The sequence below is a fragment of the Cetorhinus maximus genome, chromosome 8 (genome assembly GCF_964194155.1).
Source record: "Cetorhinus maximus chromosome 8, sCetMax3.hap1.1, whole genome shotgun sequence".
Lineage (NCBI taxonomy): Eukaryota > Metazoa > Chordata > Chondrichthyes > Lamniformes > Cetorhinidae > Cetorhinus > Cetorhinus maximus.
Window position 1 is genome coordinate 49,002,909 of NC_135886.1, and position 18,974 is coordinate 49,021,882.

Below are 18,974 nucleotides of genomic sequence, written 5' to 3' on the forward strand. Positions count from 1 at the left end.
ATTACATGGGCTGCAGTGGTTCGAGAAGGCAGCTCACCACCATCTTTGCAAGGGCAAACAGGGATGGGCAATAGCGAAGCTCACATCCCATGAATGAATTTTAAAAATTCCCAGGTCCCATGAAAGAATAAAATATAAATTTGAGATTGGTAGATTTTTGCTACTCAAGGATATAGAACAAAGGCGAAATGGAGGAATTAAGACAAAGATCAGCCACAAACCCACTGAATGACAGAACAGGTTGAGAGGCTGAATGGCCTACTCCTGCTCCTATATTCCCCCACCCCACATTCTGGAAAACAGCTCTTAACAACAAATCCCAGTGAACTGGTCACTGAGAAGTGACCATGAGGAGATTAGTACTCTCATTATTCCCTCAATCCCATTCCTGTAGAAAATGGTCTTACTTCCCAATTTGGGAACTGGAACTGGACCTGGGAAACTGAGTGGGAATATTATCCAATTTTCCAAATGGAGAAGACAGACACACTTGCACCTTTCCCAACCTCAGGACATTCCCAACTGCTTTACAGCCAACGAAGCACATTTGAAGTTTAGTTACTGCCACAATGTAAGAACATTGGCAGGCAATCTGCCATTGTTACCAGCAGCAGCTTGTTACCACCTTAAAGAGCAGCTCAAAGAGGTCCAGGGGAGGGGAAGGGGGATGCTGAGCTTGGGTTTGGGGAGGAGGAAAGACCAAAGGCACAGTTGAAGAGGTAGGCTTTAAGAAATGTGTAAAGAAAGGGGTGAGGTAGCAAGGTAAAGTGGTTCAAGAAGGGAATCCCAAAGGACAGGAAACTTTCAGCAGAATGGGCAGTGGTGGAGAAAAGGATAACGCAGAGTCAATGAATTAAACAGTTCGAGTTAGCACACATGCTGAAGGTTTCCAAACTAGGGCAGGGTGAGGACACAGAGGGATTTAAGAAATGAAACAGTAAATTTGCCAGAGCATGGGAGATCATGCAAGGCCAGGCAAGAGGGGGAGACGGCACAAGGCCGGAGGAGGCTGAATCAGGCCATTCAGATGGCAGGGTTTGTGAAAGGTGGAATGAGGGACACCAGCTAAGGGCGATTACATGGAGTTCAGATGTTCAAAATTAAATAACTCACACAACTCTTACTTTCTACAAATTCTAAGCAGGCCCATTGGAGGGTAATTTTTACTCACCACGCAGATGTGACAGCGTCACAGAGGGAGGGGGGCTTTAGTTCCTGAATAACAGAAAATCAGACCCCAAACCTCAAGAACCCACTTACGCCTGTTTTAATTACAGCAAAGTTGACAAACTATACAGCCTTTCCTTATAACTCACTGCATTTCGAAGATTGAACAGAAACAGCACTTCTAAATAAACGTAGTTACAGAATAAAAGGCAGAAACAAAGGCGAAAAGACAGATTTGCATTTATATAGTGCCTTATGACCTCAGCATGTTCCAAAGAGTTTTACAGCCAACAAGTGCAGCCACTGTTATAATGTAGGAAATATGGCTGCCAATTTGCACACAGCAAGATCCCACAAACAGCAATGTGATCAAAACCAGATGATCAGTTTTAATGATGTTGGTGGAGAGCTAAGTACTTGCTAGTTCACTGGTGAGAACTCACCTGCCCTTCTTTGAAGTAGTGCAATGGCATCTCTTAAGCCCACTTGGGAGGGCATTTGGGGCTTTGGTTTAACATCTTAGCCAAAAAAATGGCACCTCTGACAGTGCAGCACTCCCTCCGTACTGGCATTGGAGTGCCAGCCTGTTGATATGTTCAAGTATCCTGAGTACAGCTTGCACTCTCAATCTGCTAACTCAAGGGGCAACAGCGCTACCAACTCAGCCATGCTGGGACCTATGGGAATCCACAATGGCTTCTCCCCACTCCGCCACCCCTACCTCCTGTCAACCACACCCGATCAGCAGGAGTGCGGAAGACAACTGTGGCCTCCTCACCCCCACCCTGATCCACTAGTCCAGTACAGACAGGTGGTGAAAACAGAGACACTCCTGCTGTGTGTGAAGAAGTTGAATGCAGCCCTTACCCATTGAGCAATGAGTGGAGCTACACCATGGCATTTGCTCTCTGGCTTTGGAAGCACATTGCACAGGGAAGGTCCCAGAGCATGGGTTTGCTTGTTGGGTGACCTCCAACACACAAACAAAAACACACACACTTAAATGAAGACTTTTCACAGAGCTGCTGCAAAACTGAAGGTTTCCAGATTGTAAATATTTTTTTGTTTTCTGGCCATTTTTCCTGCCCGAGTTAAAAATATGTCTGCTCGCTCGCATCAGAGCACAGAGGAAACTTTGTATGTAGTCAAGCTTTCATGTCATAGCTTGGGGGGAATCCCCTCCTGGGAAAAGTGGGAAGAAATCAAACAGCCATAACTTACCCTGGCTTCGATTGAGCTAACCAACTCACTATCCAGGCAGCTCCCAGTTTATACGAAGGTGCCTTTCTACAGAACCTTCAACACAATAAAATGTCCCAAGGTGCATCAGACCGTTAACAAGCATGGACATGAGCCAGATTAGGAACGATGGGGCAGGCAACTCTAGGCTTGGTCAAAGAGGTGGCTTTTAAGGAGTAATTAAAGGCAGATGGAGAGGGATTGGGAGGTTTAGAGAAGTTTAGGGAGGTTCCACAGCTTAGGGCCCAGGGAGCTGAGAGCACATTTGCCAATGGTGAAGCGATTCAAACCTGGGAAGTGCAAGAGTCGGAGGAGCACACAGATTGGGGGGTGGTGGGGGGGGGGGGGGGGGGGGCGGCGGGGTTGCAGGGCTGGAGGAGGTTACAGAGATAGAGAGGGGGCAAGGCCGTGAAGCTTTTCGAAATCAAAGATGAGAATTTTAGGTTGCCAGATTGGGAATCGACGTTTGGCCAGCGAGCCCAGGGGTGCTGGATGAGCAGGACTAGTTGTGAGAGTTAGGATAGAAGCAACAGAGTATACATCATTTATGAAGAAATTCTTTCTATAGGTAGAGTATTCACATTGGGCCAATTTTCATGAAAAGAACTAAATTTTCAACTTTTGAACTAAACAACTCACCAGCGAAAAAGTCAAACTTCCATTTACATAGCAGGAAAGCAGTGAGGTTACCATCAGTTACAACAATCTTACACATGGAATCTGTGCTAATCTCAAAAGTCTATGAACTAAAAGTAGGATAAAGCTGCTACACTTATCCACTGGCCTTGAAATTGGTTATGTATATTTCATTGGGAGGGGGGTGGTTACAGTGGTGGGGTTAGAGAGTGGGGGGGCGGGCAGGGGAGGTAGAAAAAAAGCTGATTATGGACCTGGACATTTCCAGCAGTTGAACAGGAATGGAGAGCTTTAGGATTTTGAATTTTTCTGGTTTCAAGTGCAATCACTGATTTGTAATTTCACTGATCACAACCAGGGCAGGGATAGCATTAGAGCAGGATCGGCTCAGGATATGGGGAAGGGGGGGACAGGGGGGAATCTGGACAGCCCATGGCTAGTAGCATGCGAGAAGACAAATAAAAGAATGACAATATTCGCTGAGGCACAAGGCTCAAATCATTTGCTGCAGGCCCCACTGCCCCTTAAACATTCTGATGAAGGGTCACCAACCTAAGGAGCTATCTCTGATTTTCTGCTGCTGGTCTGACCTGCTGAGTATTTGCAGCATTTCATGCATTGGGTTTACTTGTTTCGGGCAGTACTCAACTCCAAGCAGGGTGGGTGGGGGAGAGGAAATGGATAAAACTGGGTTAAAGTCTCTTATGTTAGAAATGTTCAGCCAATTGTAAAAATCATTGGTTATATTTATAAAGTGACACCCCACCCCCACTGACACCCAGCCTTTGTTGCCATTTTCGCAAGTCTCGAAAGATATTATTGGGCCTCACTGCAGAAATGGAGCCCCTCACTTGTGCTCAAGCGAGTCAGTGGCATGAGCAATAACACCAGGCAAAATAAATGGGGTGAGTGGGGTGGAATAAAGAGCAGCCAGCAGATGTCAGGGGTCTATGAGCACTGGTCTTCTAGTCCCAAAAACTAGTCAAATTAATTTCGGTCAGGGTAGAGGGCTTCCACTCATCAGCCAGATCGGAATTCAAATCAAGATTTTTGGGGCTGAAAGCGATTGGTCGAAGACAGAGCACCAGCCCTCTAGTTTATATCGCAAACAGGTATTGCCATGTTCCATTTGGTTCTAACCACACAAAGTGAACCGGGACATAGTGGTATACCCCACTCTATTTTACCTAAATTCACTGGTGACTTCAATTGAGTCATCTAGCCCCAATGATTTGTTATTGTTCACTCAGCCTGAACCGGACCATGTGAAACCTCGTACTCTTGTTGGTCCCAGGGCTCAGCCCTTAAATTCCACATCATGCCCCAATGAAATCATCTACTTCCACCTGATTAACATTAATTGGCTTTGCCTCTTTGTCACTAAAACCTTGGTCCATCTTCTTTCCACTTCTACATTAGTCCACAATGCCCTTCCTTCCTGACCTTCACACTCCACAAACTTCAGTATCACCTGGCAAAGTCACATTGGCCCATTCCCCATGTCCTCACTGCCCTACAAAGGCTCCTCGTGCTCCCAACACATTAAACTCACTATCAAGTCCTTCCACTGCCTTGCCTCTCACTGTATCCCTCCTGCTCCTTCAGACATACATCCCTGACTCCGTCACCTCACCCTTCATCCCAACATTGATGACAGCTATCAGCCCCTAATCTCAAAACCCATTTCTTTACATCCACTCGACCTCTCAGCACTCTCAGAAAATTGATCATTTTCACTTATAAAACAGCTTCAACACAGTAAAATATTCCAGGAGGCTTTGCAGGAGAGTCATCAGGCAAAATTTGAACACAAACCATGAAGCAACAGGACAGATGACCAAAAGCTTGATAAAAAGAAAAGGTTTAAAAGGTGTGTCTTTGAGGGGGAAGAGGCCGAGTGATTTAGAGAGGCAATTCAAGAGCTTAGAATCTAGTTAGCTGAAGGCATGGCTGCCAATGCTGGAACGATGAAAATCGCAGATGCACAAGAGGCCAGAATTAGAGGAGTACTGAGATCTGAGCATTGTACAGCTGGGAGGAGGTTAGAAACGTAGGGAGGGGCAAGGTTATTGAGGGACTTTTAACAAGCATGAGCATTTTACATCTGAGGTGTTGGCAGCCCAGGAGCCAGATCAACAGCCATTTTTTGGCTAGGCTTTTGGTCACCTTGCCTCTGACCTCTACTAATGTCTTCCACTATTGTCCACTTCCCTGCTTCTCTATCAATTTCCATGTACAAAATGCCTTCTGTTTTACACATTAAAGCTACTATGCAAATGCATCACCACTTAGATCCTCTCAGTATTGTCTCTACTGCTGGGGCTTTCCATGTTAAAGCATGACACTTTGCAACCTTTGTGGAATGTACCAAGCTATCTGCCCCAACAACGAAAAATGTTTTCTGCTAAAGCTCTTGTGTTCCATGGGCTGATAGCAACTTCATCTACAACCCACACAGAAACAAAGAATACATACGTGCCCTTGTAAAATAACAGCAAGTCTCAGACTTGGAACTGCGTGGGGCAGAAAAGCCAGACCGTACTAGATGTCCAAAAGAACCAGTGCGTTGCCACAAGAGATTGCCAAGAATCAGAGTTGCCAGATTGTAAACAACAGCCAAGAGACACATTTATTAAAGCCTACCACTTCGGTCACTTGTCCTAATCTCACATCAAATTTTGTTGCAGCATTGTTAAGGCAGCAGCCTGAAGAAGACGCATTCGTCCCAGCTGAATGGGCATGCTCGAAGGACAGGGGAACCAAGAGGTGGGTGATCGGAGCCACAAATGATACCAAGCAGTTCAATAAGTATCCAAAATTAACCGTTCCACTGCATTGTGCAGCAAAACACATTCACCGCTGTTTGTTTAAGCTCCTGTCCTTTCTCAGCATTTGGAGCCACTGTGGTGCCAAATTAATCAACATGATATGCCAGTTTTCTTGTTCCTTCTTGCAATTTCCCCAACCTTTTTCCTCAAGGTGCCGGGCCATGGATAATCTGTAACTTAACTCCGTGATTGGATGCACGGCCTTTAATACTCTTGCCTAACAAAAATCTATCAATCTCAGTTTTGACATTTTCAATTTGGTAGTGGGGGATGGGATGAGAGTTGCAAATTTCCACTACCCTTTACGTAAAGAAATGCTTCCTCACATCGCCCTGAACAGCCACGCTCTAATTCTAAGGTTACGCTCGCTTAATCTGGACTCCCCTCCTGGAGGAAACAGTTTTGCTTCATCTACCCTTCAATGTGGGGAGGTCTTCCCTACCTCCAGGCAAGACACTCTGGGTTCAAGTCCCACTTCAAGGCTTGATGGCCATGGAAGGTACGTTCATAACAGGGCCAAATAGGTTGATTGTCAGCCTGTAAATCCCTCCAATACGCCTCATGGAAGGTGGTAAGAGCGGGAGAATTTCCTGGTCAGCCAGACTGCAGAAGACAACGGCAAACCACTGCAGTACTTTGCCGAGTGTAATCATGGTCCAATCCAGGGGAAGTCCATGGTCGCCAAGGCCCTTTTAGGGCATGGTGCCCGAAGGAGGAGTACACTGCAACTCCTTTAATCATCTTAAACACCTCAATTCAATTAACAATTCGGCAAAGCCTGGTTTGGCTTCTATGGGGAGAGGTGCTGAAGAAACAGACACCATCTCATTGTTAAGCAGTAACCTTTCCCCAAATAAGCCTCCAAGATTCCGACAGAACTGGAGAGCCACCACATTGTAAGGAATAGGAAAGGCTTTCAAAGAATCATGGGGGTGAAGGAAAGACAGTCAGAAATAAAGAACAGCTTTGGTGATGTGCATACTCATGACGTGGAGGTGAGGACCAGCTAAGGCCCTAGTTCAATTCCTGCTTCATGCCACCTCAGCTGATCTCACTCACAGCCAGAGAGGGGGAAATATCATCAGGATTCCCATTCCTAATCACTACCCAGATACTTGTCCCAAAAACATACTTATGTGGATGCCAATTGAGTTGAATAACTCGGCAATACTCATTCTCCAGAGTCACACTTGGAGAGAGGCACTTTGCCAAAGAGCAGCTAAAACATGTGGAACTAAATCCCAGCAAGAACTTTGGGAGAGGAAGGGAGACCAATGAGTGAAATGACACTAAGCCAGGCAACACCTTTGCAAATACCAGAAACCAAAATAATACTGAGAGCTACACTGCATGCAGCTTCAGTGCCTGTAGCTTGCAGTAACTGGTGGATAGAAATTGCTCACTGGTAAGCACTCTTGTCTCCAAGTCAGCAGGTTCCAGAGAATTGAGCATAATATCCAGGTTCATACTCCAGTGTAGTACTAGAGTGCTGTTGGAAGTGCTGTCTTTCAGTTGATGCATTAAAGCAAAGCCTCATTTACCCCCTCAGGTGGCTGAAAATGCAAATATTTTGAAGAGGAGCAAAGGGAGTTCTCCCTAATGCCCTGCCCCTCAGTCAACATCACAACCTGATTTTCTGCCCATTACCATATTGCTGTTTGTATGAGCTTGCTATGTGCAAATTGGTTGCCGTGGCTGCTACATTACAAAGAGGTTAGACTACAAAAGTAGTTCAGCTGTGGAACATCTTGAAGCTATCCAAGGTGCTATATAAATGGAAGCCTTTCTTTTATGTATCCAATCTGGCATAAAGTCAAACAGATCAGAGCTGAATGTGTGCTTCAAAGAGTGGGTATGGGATACAGGTGTTTTAATCCATGGGAGACTCACCAGTACAAGGGGTTCCTCTGAGACTGACTCCACATGAGCAAGACTGGGGCCAATGTCCTGGAGAATCGTATAACTAGGGCTCTAGATGGGGTTTTAAAGTATAGAAGGTTGGGGGGGGCGGGGGGGTACAATGGGAGGGGAAGGGTCCAGGCTAAGGAAAAGTTTATAAATTATAGAGGTCAAGCACAGAGCAGCAAGGACTTGGGTAAAAGTAAGCAGAGCGTAAAAGTAAGCAGAGTGTGACAGGAAGTGACAGAAAGTTTAACAGTAATAGTACATTAGTGAATAAGGTCAAATCAGGGAAGAATGTTCAAATTAAAGGATCTTTGTTATGAATGCTTCATGTAGACAAATTAATGGCACAAATGAAGATAAATGGGTTTGATCCAATAGCCATTACAAATACATGTTTGCATGGTGACCAGGGTTGGGAAGTAAATATTCCAAGGCACCAAACATTTCAAAAACAAAAAAGGGGAAAAGGAGGTGGAGAAGCCTTGATAATAAAGGGTGTCACAATGACAGTAGTGAGGAAAGACCAGGAAGTAAAATCAGTATGGGTGGAGATTAGGGATACCAAGAACAGAAAACATTGATGGAAGCGGTTTATAGGCATTCTAACTGTCGTTATACCATTAGACAGGGTATTAACCAAGAAAGGGGAACTAATAACAAAGATAATGTAATAACTGTGGGGACTTTAATCTTCATTTAGACTGGACCAATCAAGTTCACAACAATAGTTTTCAGAACAAGTTCATGAAATGCATTTGAGACAGTTTCTTATAACACGTCATGGAACCAATGAGGGAAGAGGCTATTTTAGACTTGGTCTTGTGTAATGAGAAAGGGTTAATTATTAATCTCATGACAAGGGACCCTGTGGGAAAGAGCAATCATATGATACAATTTCACACTGAGTGCGAGAATGACGTATTTAAGTCTGAAACTAGAGTCTTAAACTTAAATAAAACCAAGTACGAGAACAAGTTGGGTAAAACAGTTTAGCAAATCAGATTAAAAGAAATAATGGTAGGTAAGCAACGGCAAAAATTTATAGAAATGTTTCATAATTTTCAACGTATTTACATTTTATTTAGAAAGAAAAGCTCCACCTGAAAAATGATCCATCTGAAGAATGGTATTAGATTAAAAGAAGAGGCTTGTCATTGTCACCAAGAGAGTGGCAAATCTGAGAATTGGGAGAAGTTTAACAAACCAGCAAGCATGATCAAAAAATTTTTGGACTCTATGGGAATCAAGGGACATAGGGATCAGACAGGAAATAGGAATCAAGGCCATAGAGGAGTCCACAATCCTGCTAAATGGTGGAGCACGTTCGCGGGAACATATAGCCTTCGATAACTCCCATTTCTAATGTTCATCTGTACAGCAGCAATTCAGAACTAACTTGCAGCACTGAAACATCATTCCAGAAACCCTCAGGAGAATCAGGCATTGGAGCATAAACTTAACACAAAGAAGCCACCATTAACCGGAGCTTGCAGTTGGTCACCTCCTGTTGAATATTCCTCCTGTAAGTGCACACATGCACACCCCCACCTCAATGGTCACCTTCCTCCAAGTAATCTCCTCCCCCTCTTAAACAAAGTACCTGGGCACCATCTCTCCTGGCTGACCACTAACTGAGGGAAGGGTGCAGCTTGGGGTGGCTCACAGTCATACAAATCCAGGAAATCTCCAGCTTCAATTCCTTGGCTGCATTGAGAACAACAGTTTGTTGTCAGCCAACAAAGGCGTTAGGAATGCTTTCATTGGTCTTCGTATCCCCAGGCTAGGGAGACATCATTCTACAGGGACCAGCTGGTCTAAGGAACACTGGCAGCACACTGAAAAGGCTGGGCAGAGCAGTGCAGTTACCTAAATTGCTGACTATTCTGTGAGAAAGGGTTCATGGCAAAAACATACAAACATGTGAATGGCAAAATGTCCCCTGACTCACCCCATGAACCAGAACCCTAAGATGAGTAGTCATTTTTTTTTTCTTTTTGTAGGGGGTCAAAATGCGCAGATGTTCAAGAGCCTGGTGATTGGCTTGGAGAAATATATTGGTGTCACAGAGAAAAGGGTTTGTGAAGGTCATTCAGAATTTCACAGTCCTATATGGTTTCTTAAGTTTTGCACTTTTAGAAAGGGTCACCTCACTTTCATGAAGAGATGGTCTTCAACAAAGACACACAAACTTAAATTGCAAACAATCGCTTTAACTTCTCAAAGGCATTTGCTGCAGTCAGATGATCTGAATTGAAGGGATTTACAGTGTTAATAGAGCTCCCAACAAGACCTCTACAGGCAAACTGTCCTCACAGTGTCAGCAAAGTGCTCCCTTCCTCCTACATCAGAGGCGATTCAGCACTGACAGAGCAGTTTTCATGCTGAACACCGAGAACCAAATCAAGACTATCCACTCTCGGAGTGTACAGCCATTCATCCCATCAGTCTGGTTGAATTTCGAATGAAGACCTACATGTACATGTCCAGTGGTTAGCTGCGGCAACTAGTCCCCTGCCTCACCCCACCCCCCCACCAGCCTATCAAACTTATTTTTTAAAAAACCCTTGGGAAAGGAAAATCTTTGACTCTAAAATCCCTGTGTTTCACTTACCGATCCCCCACACCCATCCAGGCAAAGAAGCTGAAGTCTGTGCCACCCGAATTCAGAGCCCCCCACTCTCCCCTGGGTCATTAGCAGCCATTACCCAGTAGGGCCATGCACTGGGAAACAACGGCCAAACTGGCACCTACTGACTGCTATTGGAGAACAGCAGATCCACTGGGGAGCAGTACGAGAAAGGGAGGGGATCTCCATTCCAGCCTCCCTCAGACCCTCTGATTAATCCCAGGTCCAGGTGACTGATTCCTCAACCAGCTGCTCAGGGCCTGCTTAGAAAATGGCCACCCTAAAGAGGTAGGATTGACAAGCCTCCAGAATTGGCCTGGTGTCTCCAGGAATTGTAGATCAATCTCCAGGACACTACTGTGTGCAACCCTGGAGAAAAATCATCTGGTCATTAAAAAAAGATTTGCTTTTTTTGTTGTTTTCTTTGAACATTTCTCTACACGGTATAAAAATATTGAAAATGGGATAAAAAAAGACTGTTTGGCTGACAATCAAGCATCATCCAATTGGGTAAATGAGTCTTTTTTGCTTTCCAATTGGTGTAGGAAGGCAGGATGGATATGTTGGCCAACTAATGGCTGGAGCTCGGGGCAAGTCATGTGATGAAACCTCCAGGAATGCATTTAAGCACAGTTGGCAACCCTACTCCCAGGCACTATGAACAATAATACTGGGATCTTACTTTTCACCATATCCTCAAGGCATGGGTTTAGAACAAGGAATCAAATTAAAGGGGATTCCAGAATCTTTGCCAATATGTTGGGAATCGCAATCCATGATTCCGTGGACATTACAAGCCAATGGCCTTGACTTGTATTGATGGAGAGACACAGTGAGTCTCTGACACATTGTGCTCAGCTTAGTTACATGCACATAAACAAACAGAAAACAAGGTTTGCCAAAGGCTTCCCGGTGACTGTCGTGTCCCTTTCAGAATAAAATGACAAAGTTACAAATACCTTTAACACAAAGCAAACAGCCAGGCTTTTAACAAGCCATTTTTAACCTTGGTTGAAATATATACTTTGACAGATAAGAGGAGACTGGGGGTTGGGGGTCTATAGAGCAAGCGTGGGATATGGTCCCTTAGTTCAGATTTTTTTCAAATAAGAGTCAATCTTGTTCTGAAGCCACACAGTCTCAGCCAGAGAATGTGCTGAACTCTGAGTAACCGCTCTATCACTTCCTGTAGTTTCCGCACTCCGATGTGTTCAGGAAACAATTGAAACCCAGATTCAAACTGCAGATTAGCTGAGATTTCTTCTTTCAACTGGTTCCTCAAATTATTACTACATGCACATATCGCTGCAAATCGAACCAGGTGCTTATCCATGTGTCCCCCACTGGTCAAGCTGAATTGTCATTGTTTGGCTTTCCTTAAAAAGAATCCTGAGGCTTGCGAGACAGACGCTACTGCTTCTGGAGCTTTAGAGCAAGTGGCTATAATCAGCTTCTCTCAGCCTCGCTGACACATTTAAATTCCCACCTACCCCCACCGTCCCTCTGCCCCACTGTTTTGGAGTATTCCCTCCATCCATACATGAGTAAGTGCGGTGTATGAGGGGCAAATGGCACGTTTCCGCTGTGGGGCAAATGCCGTGGTTCCATTGAACGAGGGGCAAATGCAGCATTTACATAACAATGTCATGTGTGAAGATTTCGAGAGGAGGTCTGAACTGGCCTTTGAACGCTGCAGTCCCGGAGGCTGAACATTCTTTCACTACTGATGTGTGATATCACTTTACAAATAGTTTAAACATTAGTTTAAAAACTTCAAATAGCACAAATGTTAATTACTATATCCAAAGGAAATTATGAAAGGAATTAAAGTGAGGTATCATGTAATTAGGGTTCAACTTCACTCCTCAACACATCTCTCTCCATTCAAGCTCCACCACTAAAGCCTTTTGTTTGGTATCCCAAATAACAGTAGATGTAGCAGTAGCAGAGAGGGTGGGGAGTATTATTCAGCTTCAGGCACCCAGTGTTGTTGTTCCCTTTTTCTCTGTGATTACCCAGACTCCACCACAGGCATGGTAGTTAAGGAAAAGACAGCCTTGCATTTATATTGCACCTTTCTCACTCTCAGGAAGTCCCAAACTGATTTTTTAAATTCTTTTTATAAGATGTGGGTGTCACTGGCAAGGCCAGCATTTGTTGCCCACCTCCAACTGCCCTTGAGCTGAGTGTCTTGCTAGGCCATTTCAGAGGGCAGTTAAGAGTCAACCATATTGCTGTGGGTCTGGAGTCACATGCAGGCCAGTCTGGGTTAGGATGGCATTAATGAACCAGATGACAGTTATCATGGTCACCATTAGTGAGACTAGCTTTATATTCCAGATTTATTAATTGAATTTAGATTCTAATCAGTTGCCATGGTGGGATTGGAACCATTGTCCCCAGGGCATTAGCCTGGGTCCCTACTTCAGAGACATTACCACTGCGCCACCATCTCCCTTAAAGCATTTCACAGCCAATGAAATACTTTTGAATTGTAGTCACTGTTGCAATGTAGGGAAACACTGCAGCCAATTGCACACAGGGAACTCCCACAAACAGCAATGCTATAATAACCAGATAATCTGTTTTAGTGATGTCAACTGAGGGATCAATATTGGCCAGGGCAACAGGGAGAAATCCCCCCCACCCCACACCTCACTGCTCTTCCTCGAATGGCATCATGGAATTTTTTATGTCCACCTGAGAGGGCATACAGGTCTTGGTTTAATATCTCATTCAAAAGAGCACCACTGACAGTGCAGCACGCCCTCAGTACAAGCAAATGGGAGTAGCAGTGTAGGCCAGGGGCAGGGGGAAGAGATTTTTTAAAACTGTCCCCTGCTCCGTCTCCATTTCAAGACACTAAGCTGGACTTGGGATGTAACTGAATATCCCCAAGCAATCAACAGAGAGATTTCTGAGATATTCTAGCCCAGCCCAGCAGCACAAGCCCACAGGACCCTCAACTGGAGGGTCAGAATGGAATCCCATCCTCTATCGATATTCCCAATTCCTCCCTTCCTGGAGGTAGAGTTTCTGCAAACTTGGGTACTGGAGGGTGGGAAAATTCAAAGGTGCAGGCCCCCGACTCATCATTGGGCATGTCCATTAGCTGATAGCAATGTCTGTTGTCAGCACCATCCCAACTTTCCCAGTGAGGCCAAGGTTGAAAATGGGCAACAAGAAAAGTGAGTGCATGCAGCGGTGTGTATCTGGACTATTGTGCTCTATTAGCTCACTTGGTGATTGTACACACAATGTGGACATGGGCCATAGGATCCATGAAGGTCCCAGGTTTGAATTCCTGGTCTCTGTTCAGGTAGCTGATTTCAAATGGGACACCAGGCGATGCACCATCCCAACAAGGACATATACTACACCATGGGAGCACCATCAGCACAAGAACTGCAGCAGGTCAAGATGGCAGCTCACCACCACTTTCTCGAGGATAATTAAGGATGGGCAATGAATGCTGGCCTCGCCAGTGATGCCCACACCCCAAGAATGAATTTTAAAATAAAAGAGGTTATACGGGTGACCTTGAACCTGAGAGAATCTCAATCCATTAACACCTGAAAGCGTACATGTGGGTATCAGGCAAGGTCATGATCCATCTGCTAGGTCCGCTCCCCACCAGTTCGAATCGTGGTGCCCACTCACCCTCTAGGTTCACACATGAAGCAGGCCCACCTGGTTACAATACTTGTGGGACTGCACCTCAGCTTCAGGAGAGATTGGGGTGCATGGTGTAGCCGTGGAGAAAGGCCAAAGCATAGACGGCTCCCCCTCCAAGGCTTAGAGCTGCGGCCAATAGAGGGAAATCACAAGGCAAACAAAAAAAAAATCATTCCATCCTCAGTTCCAAGCTAAATGAAGCAAGTCATCCAACCTGTTTCTTTTATTTATTTATTTATTTATAAGCTGCACTAACACACACTTTCTATTTTAATAAAGTTTCCCTAAATTAAAGTGTTTCCTTATAGGAGAATTTTATTAAAATAAAGTGCTTCCTCATAGATACAACCATCCTTTCATTTCCTTACAAAATTTCTACAGAATCACCCATAAATAATTAATCACTACCCACCAGACGCTGCAATTCTCACTCCTCCCCCCCACCCCCCCCTTCCTCTTTCCGCTAAATTGCTCTTCTTCACATCTCTGTCTGAAGGCACTAACTCAAGGCTGGGTTATGACAACATGGGCCCTTAGCCACCTTTCAGTGGCTCACCCAAGTGGCTAATTTTCATGCCAGGGCTGTGTGTGTCAGCAGGTTGGCAGGCCCAAGCCGTTCTTCAGCTGAGACCAGGCTTATTAACAATAACTGGGTTTGTTTGAACAGATCTAGACAGCTTCACCACTGCACGACCTAACGATGAGGCAGCCATCCTCACACAAACAATGTTAGGACAGAATAATTTCCCCTACTCTGTGTGACTTTACTTCAATCCCACCGGGCCAAGAACCAAAACAACATTAAAACCCCACAACGAATTGTATGCTGCAATGGATCATTTTCGGATTACAATGCTCAAGTAAACAAAATTCTGAGGAATCTGCAACTTCAGAAAGATGCTACTTTGTGTAGAACAGAACAGGTCTGTTCAAGGCATCTCCAAAAGACACTTTCGATAGCTCACCAATTAGCCATTTGTCTGTGAAACTCAGTCTGACAGACCAGGGTAGTTGCAATACTATATCGAGTTAATCAATCTAAGCTGGGCCAGCATTGGGGGAAGCTCCAACTGCCAGTCGCACCCAGAGGCAGAACCGTGATGGCGTAACACACACAATCCCTATTCCTGTTCTCTATCTAGTGACCTGTAGTGCCATTAGTAAATTCTTACATCTCAAGCCTTTTATTGTCTAATCACTACTTCTTGATTTAGTTCATCTTCTCCCCTATTCTTATCAATGTTTATTTCAGGGCAGGAGGGGCAGTGACCAGAGGATTTAAGGTAATTGGCAAAAATAACTAGAGGAGAGATAAAGAGAATTGTATTTCTTTAAATGCAGTGAGTTATAATGCCTGAAAGGGTGATAGAAGCAGAGTCACCAGTGACTTTCAAAAGGGAATTGCATAAATACTTGACATGGAAATATTTGCAGGGCTATGGGGAAGGAAGATGGCAGTGGAACTAATTGAATGCCTCTTTTGAAAAACTGGCCCAGACACAATGGGCCCAATGGTCTCCTTCTGTGCTGTAAGATTTGATAAATCGGACTTTTCTGGGATGCGAACCTACATTCAGAATCAATACCATCCTGACATTTACCACAGACTCACTCATGAAGAATGGGCACTCAGATTTCACACCTCCCCAGTAATACTGCTTACCCTGTGGTCCAGTGGGGGCCACTTTGGTCATCTGGTTTACTACTGATCCTCCTAACTGATGGGCAAGTTATGGTTAATACAGTGATCCTTCTAACTGACAGGCAAGTTATGGTTAATACAGTAATCCTTCCACCTGGCGGGCAAGTTATGGTTAATACAGTAATCCTTCTAACTGACGGGCAAGTTATGGTTAATGCAGTAATCCTAACTGACAGGCAAGTTATGGTTAATACAGTAATCCTTCTAAATGATGGGCATTATGGTATTTCATTTCCCTGTTCAATACCATCATTACTTTGATACTGCTGAAATAACATGGTACCCGAGAATGGATTACAAGACAGTAAAGTGCTTTTTCTTTACAAAAAGATAATTGCCCTTTCATTCCCTGCCAAACAGCCATGAATAATGATTAACTTCCAGCAGGTTAACCTAGACATTAATGCCACTATCATTTTTTAACCAGTGTGAAAAAATGAAACATCCAAGCTCAGTCTCTCTCTCTCTGTCCTGGTTTTTCCAACAGTCAATGTATTGCCATTGAGCTTTCATTTCCTGCTGCTGTAGCAGAGTTATGAATGTGCCATTTTACCCTGCTGCTTCTCCCGATATCTTCACTGTTGAAATCATGACTCACCAGACTGTCTCCTTCTCCAACTCAAAAACATGGAGCTCTTTATCACCTGCAGTCTTCCCTCCCCTCTCACAATCTGCTGGCTTTTCAATCACTAGCTTCACTTGCCTCATCTCCTCGACAACTCTTACAAGAATGAGAGCAGGCCATTCAGCCCATCCACTCTGTTACATCGTTCAATTCAATCACAGCTGATCTGTACTTCAACTCAATTCAATTAATAAATCTGGAATCCGAGGCCCAGGCTGATGCTCTGGGGAAACAGGTTCAAATCCCAACATGGCAATTGGTGGAATTTGAATTCAGTTAATAAATCTGGGATATAAAGCTAGTCTCAGTAACGGTCACTGTGAAACTCTGATTGTTGTAAAATAAACCCACCTGGTTCACGAATGCCCTTTAGGGAAGGAAATCTGCCATCCTTACCCGTTCTGGCCTGCATGTGATTCCAGGCCCACAGAAATCACGTTGACTCTGAACTGCCTTCTCAGATGGCCGAGCAAGCTACTCAGTTCAAGGGCAGTTAGGGATGGGCAACAAATGCTGACCTTGCCAGCAATGCCCACATCCCGTGAAAGAAATTAAAATCCATGTACCTGTCTTTGTTGCAGTTGCCAGCATCCCCTTACCCAACAAAACTCCCAATCGGTCTCAAAAATGCCAGCAGATCGCCAGCATCCACAGCCCATTGGGGAAGAGGGTGCCAGGTTTCCACTATCCTGTGTGAGAAAAAAAATCCCTCCAAATTTCACTCCTCATCCACCTTGATGCTGTCCTGCATCTGTGCATCTTGCTGCATCTCCCAGGTTTCTCTGTTTTTAAAAAAAAATAAGGGTGTCTGGGAGGCTGAAAGCTATGCTCCAGCATGGATGGTTGATAAATGTAATTTTTAGTGAAGTTTACCTCACTCATTCATAGGATCTGCTTGCCCCTGCATTATGAAGAAATCAACTATTTACCATGGTAATGGAGAAGGGAGGCTTAGGGGTGCGTCAATCACATGGGGCAGCTATTCTTGTTGCCCCTCGTCTCAATGTGCTAGTTGAGCTTCCCCATGTGGGAGGGAGTTGGATTCGAGTCTTGGATGGCCATGGGCTTTATACACTTGGTGAGGGGATGTCCAGTCCCAAGGTTGAACGTTATTTATACCTTGTGGTTTGCTTGGAGTGGGGGAAATTTTTAGCAACATTTCTGCCAACAGTGTCACTGACAGAATTGTGCCCTTGATGCAGAAGGGCATTCAGAAAAAAGTGTGTGTGTGTGGGGAGGGTCAATTAGCCTTAGAGAGAGCCATTCCTGCAGTACGAACAGTCTACATCTCACCTCTTAATATCAGGGATTTACTGTGACCAGTGTGTAATTGATTAAATCAGCACAGCTCAAAAAAACAAATACAAGCTGTAATCTACACGAAATTCACACATCATAAACTACAAGGGGAAAGCCATTCTCGGAAGGTTTAGCCGGCACACTTGCCCTGAAATCAGATTCCAGCTTTGAAATCCCTGCTGTTCAATTATAATGTCTACAGTAAACAGTATTAAACTGATAGTTTCACTGTTACATTGCCAACCGAACTGAAGTCACGGCACTTCAAAGGGAAACCACTGCGTTTTGGGACGGAGTCAGGCGCTATAAAAATGCAGATCCTTTTTTTGGGGGGGGTTCCCATTTGTGTACCGACCAACATGAGGCTCGCACCTTCAGACCGAGCGAGCAGGGACCGTGGACAACGACATCATTAGGAACTAACTCAGAGAGTGGATTATATAAAGAATATATTAAAAAAAACTTTAAATAAGTAGTGACAGCTAAACACCAACCCCACCCTCTCTCCCCCCCACCCCCCCCAACCCCCAAGTCAATATACAAACACTGGGTAGTGTCAGAACCAGGTCCAAACAAGAACACAGTTTGAGAAGCACAAAGGAGAATGTCCAATGAGTTCTGGAACAATAGGAAAAGGAAATTGAGTGTTTTGACGTTTTTATTATTTCCTCTGAAGTGTCCCAACTGGGTATCAGGAGGAAAGGCTTATACTTAGAATGGGGCGGCCATTCCCCACCCCACCTCCTCTTGCTCCCAGTCCCACAGTTGACACCCACTAGTTTAAAAGCGGTCATCTGTACCAGATTCCAAACGCAAGTTGGTCAGATAGGCGAAGCACTCGATGAATAATAAATGAAACGAGCGTCGAACAGAGATATGGGAGGAGGGGTGGGGGAAGATATACAAATGTTTCAAATAAAAAATAAACACACAATTTCAATTCTCGCATCGTTGCCAATGAGGGGACGGAAATTTTCACTTACCCCTGTTTAAAGCCTCCCGAAAATAAAACTTTGGGATCTCCTGTAGTTTATCCAACTGATCTCCAGGCCACAATACCTGCTGGCTTTTCCTTTCTTTTTCAGGTGACACTCTTCGACTTCGAAGGAACAACAACAGAAAAAAAGTTTCTGGTGGCCGAATCAAACTTTGGAAAACTTTCCGCCGCTGCGTGTGTGTGTGTGAGGGAGAGACAGAGAGAACACAACATGGTCACTGGTCAAAAATTAAATCCAACGATAAAGCAACAAAAACAAAAGCACCCAACAAACA

At 44.6% G+C, this 18,974-nt stretch overlaps 1 protein-coding gene across 1 annotated transcript in view; it reads right to left on the bottom strand.

Annotated features, from left to right (window-relative positions):
• The window catches only part of LOC144683610 (transcriptional enhancer factor TEF-5-like), a 248,400-nt gene extending 229,697 nt beyond the window's left edge, over nt 1-18,703 (bottom strand). Inside the window, exon 1 of the mRNA XM_078546801.1 lies at nt 18,686-18,703. The gene's annotated coding sequence lies outside the window, so the exon portion shown is untranslated. The remainder of the gene's footprint in view (nt 1-18,685) is intronic.
• Nucleotides 18,704-18,974: the final 271 nt, after the last annotated feature.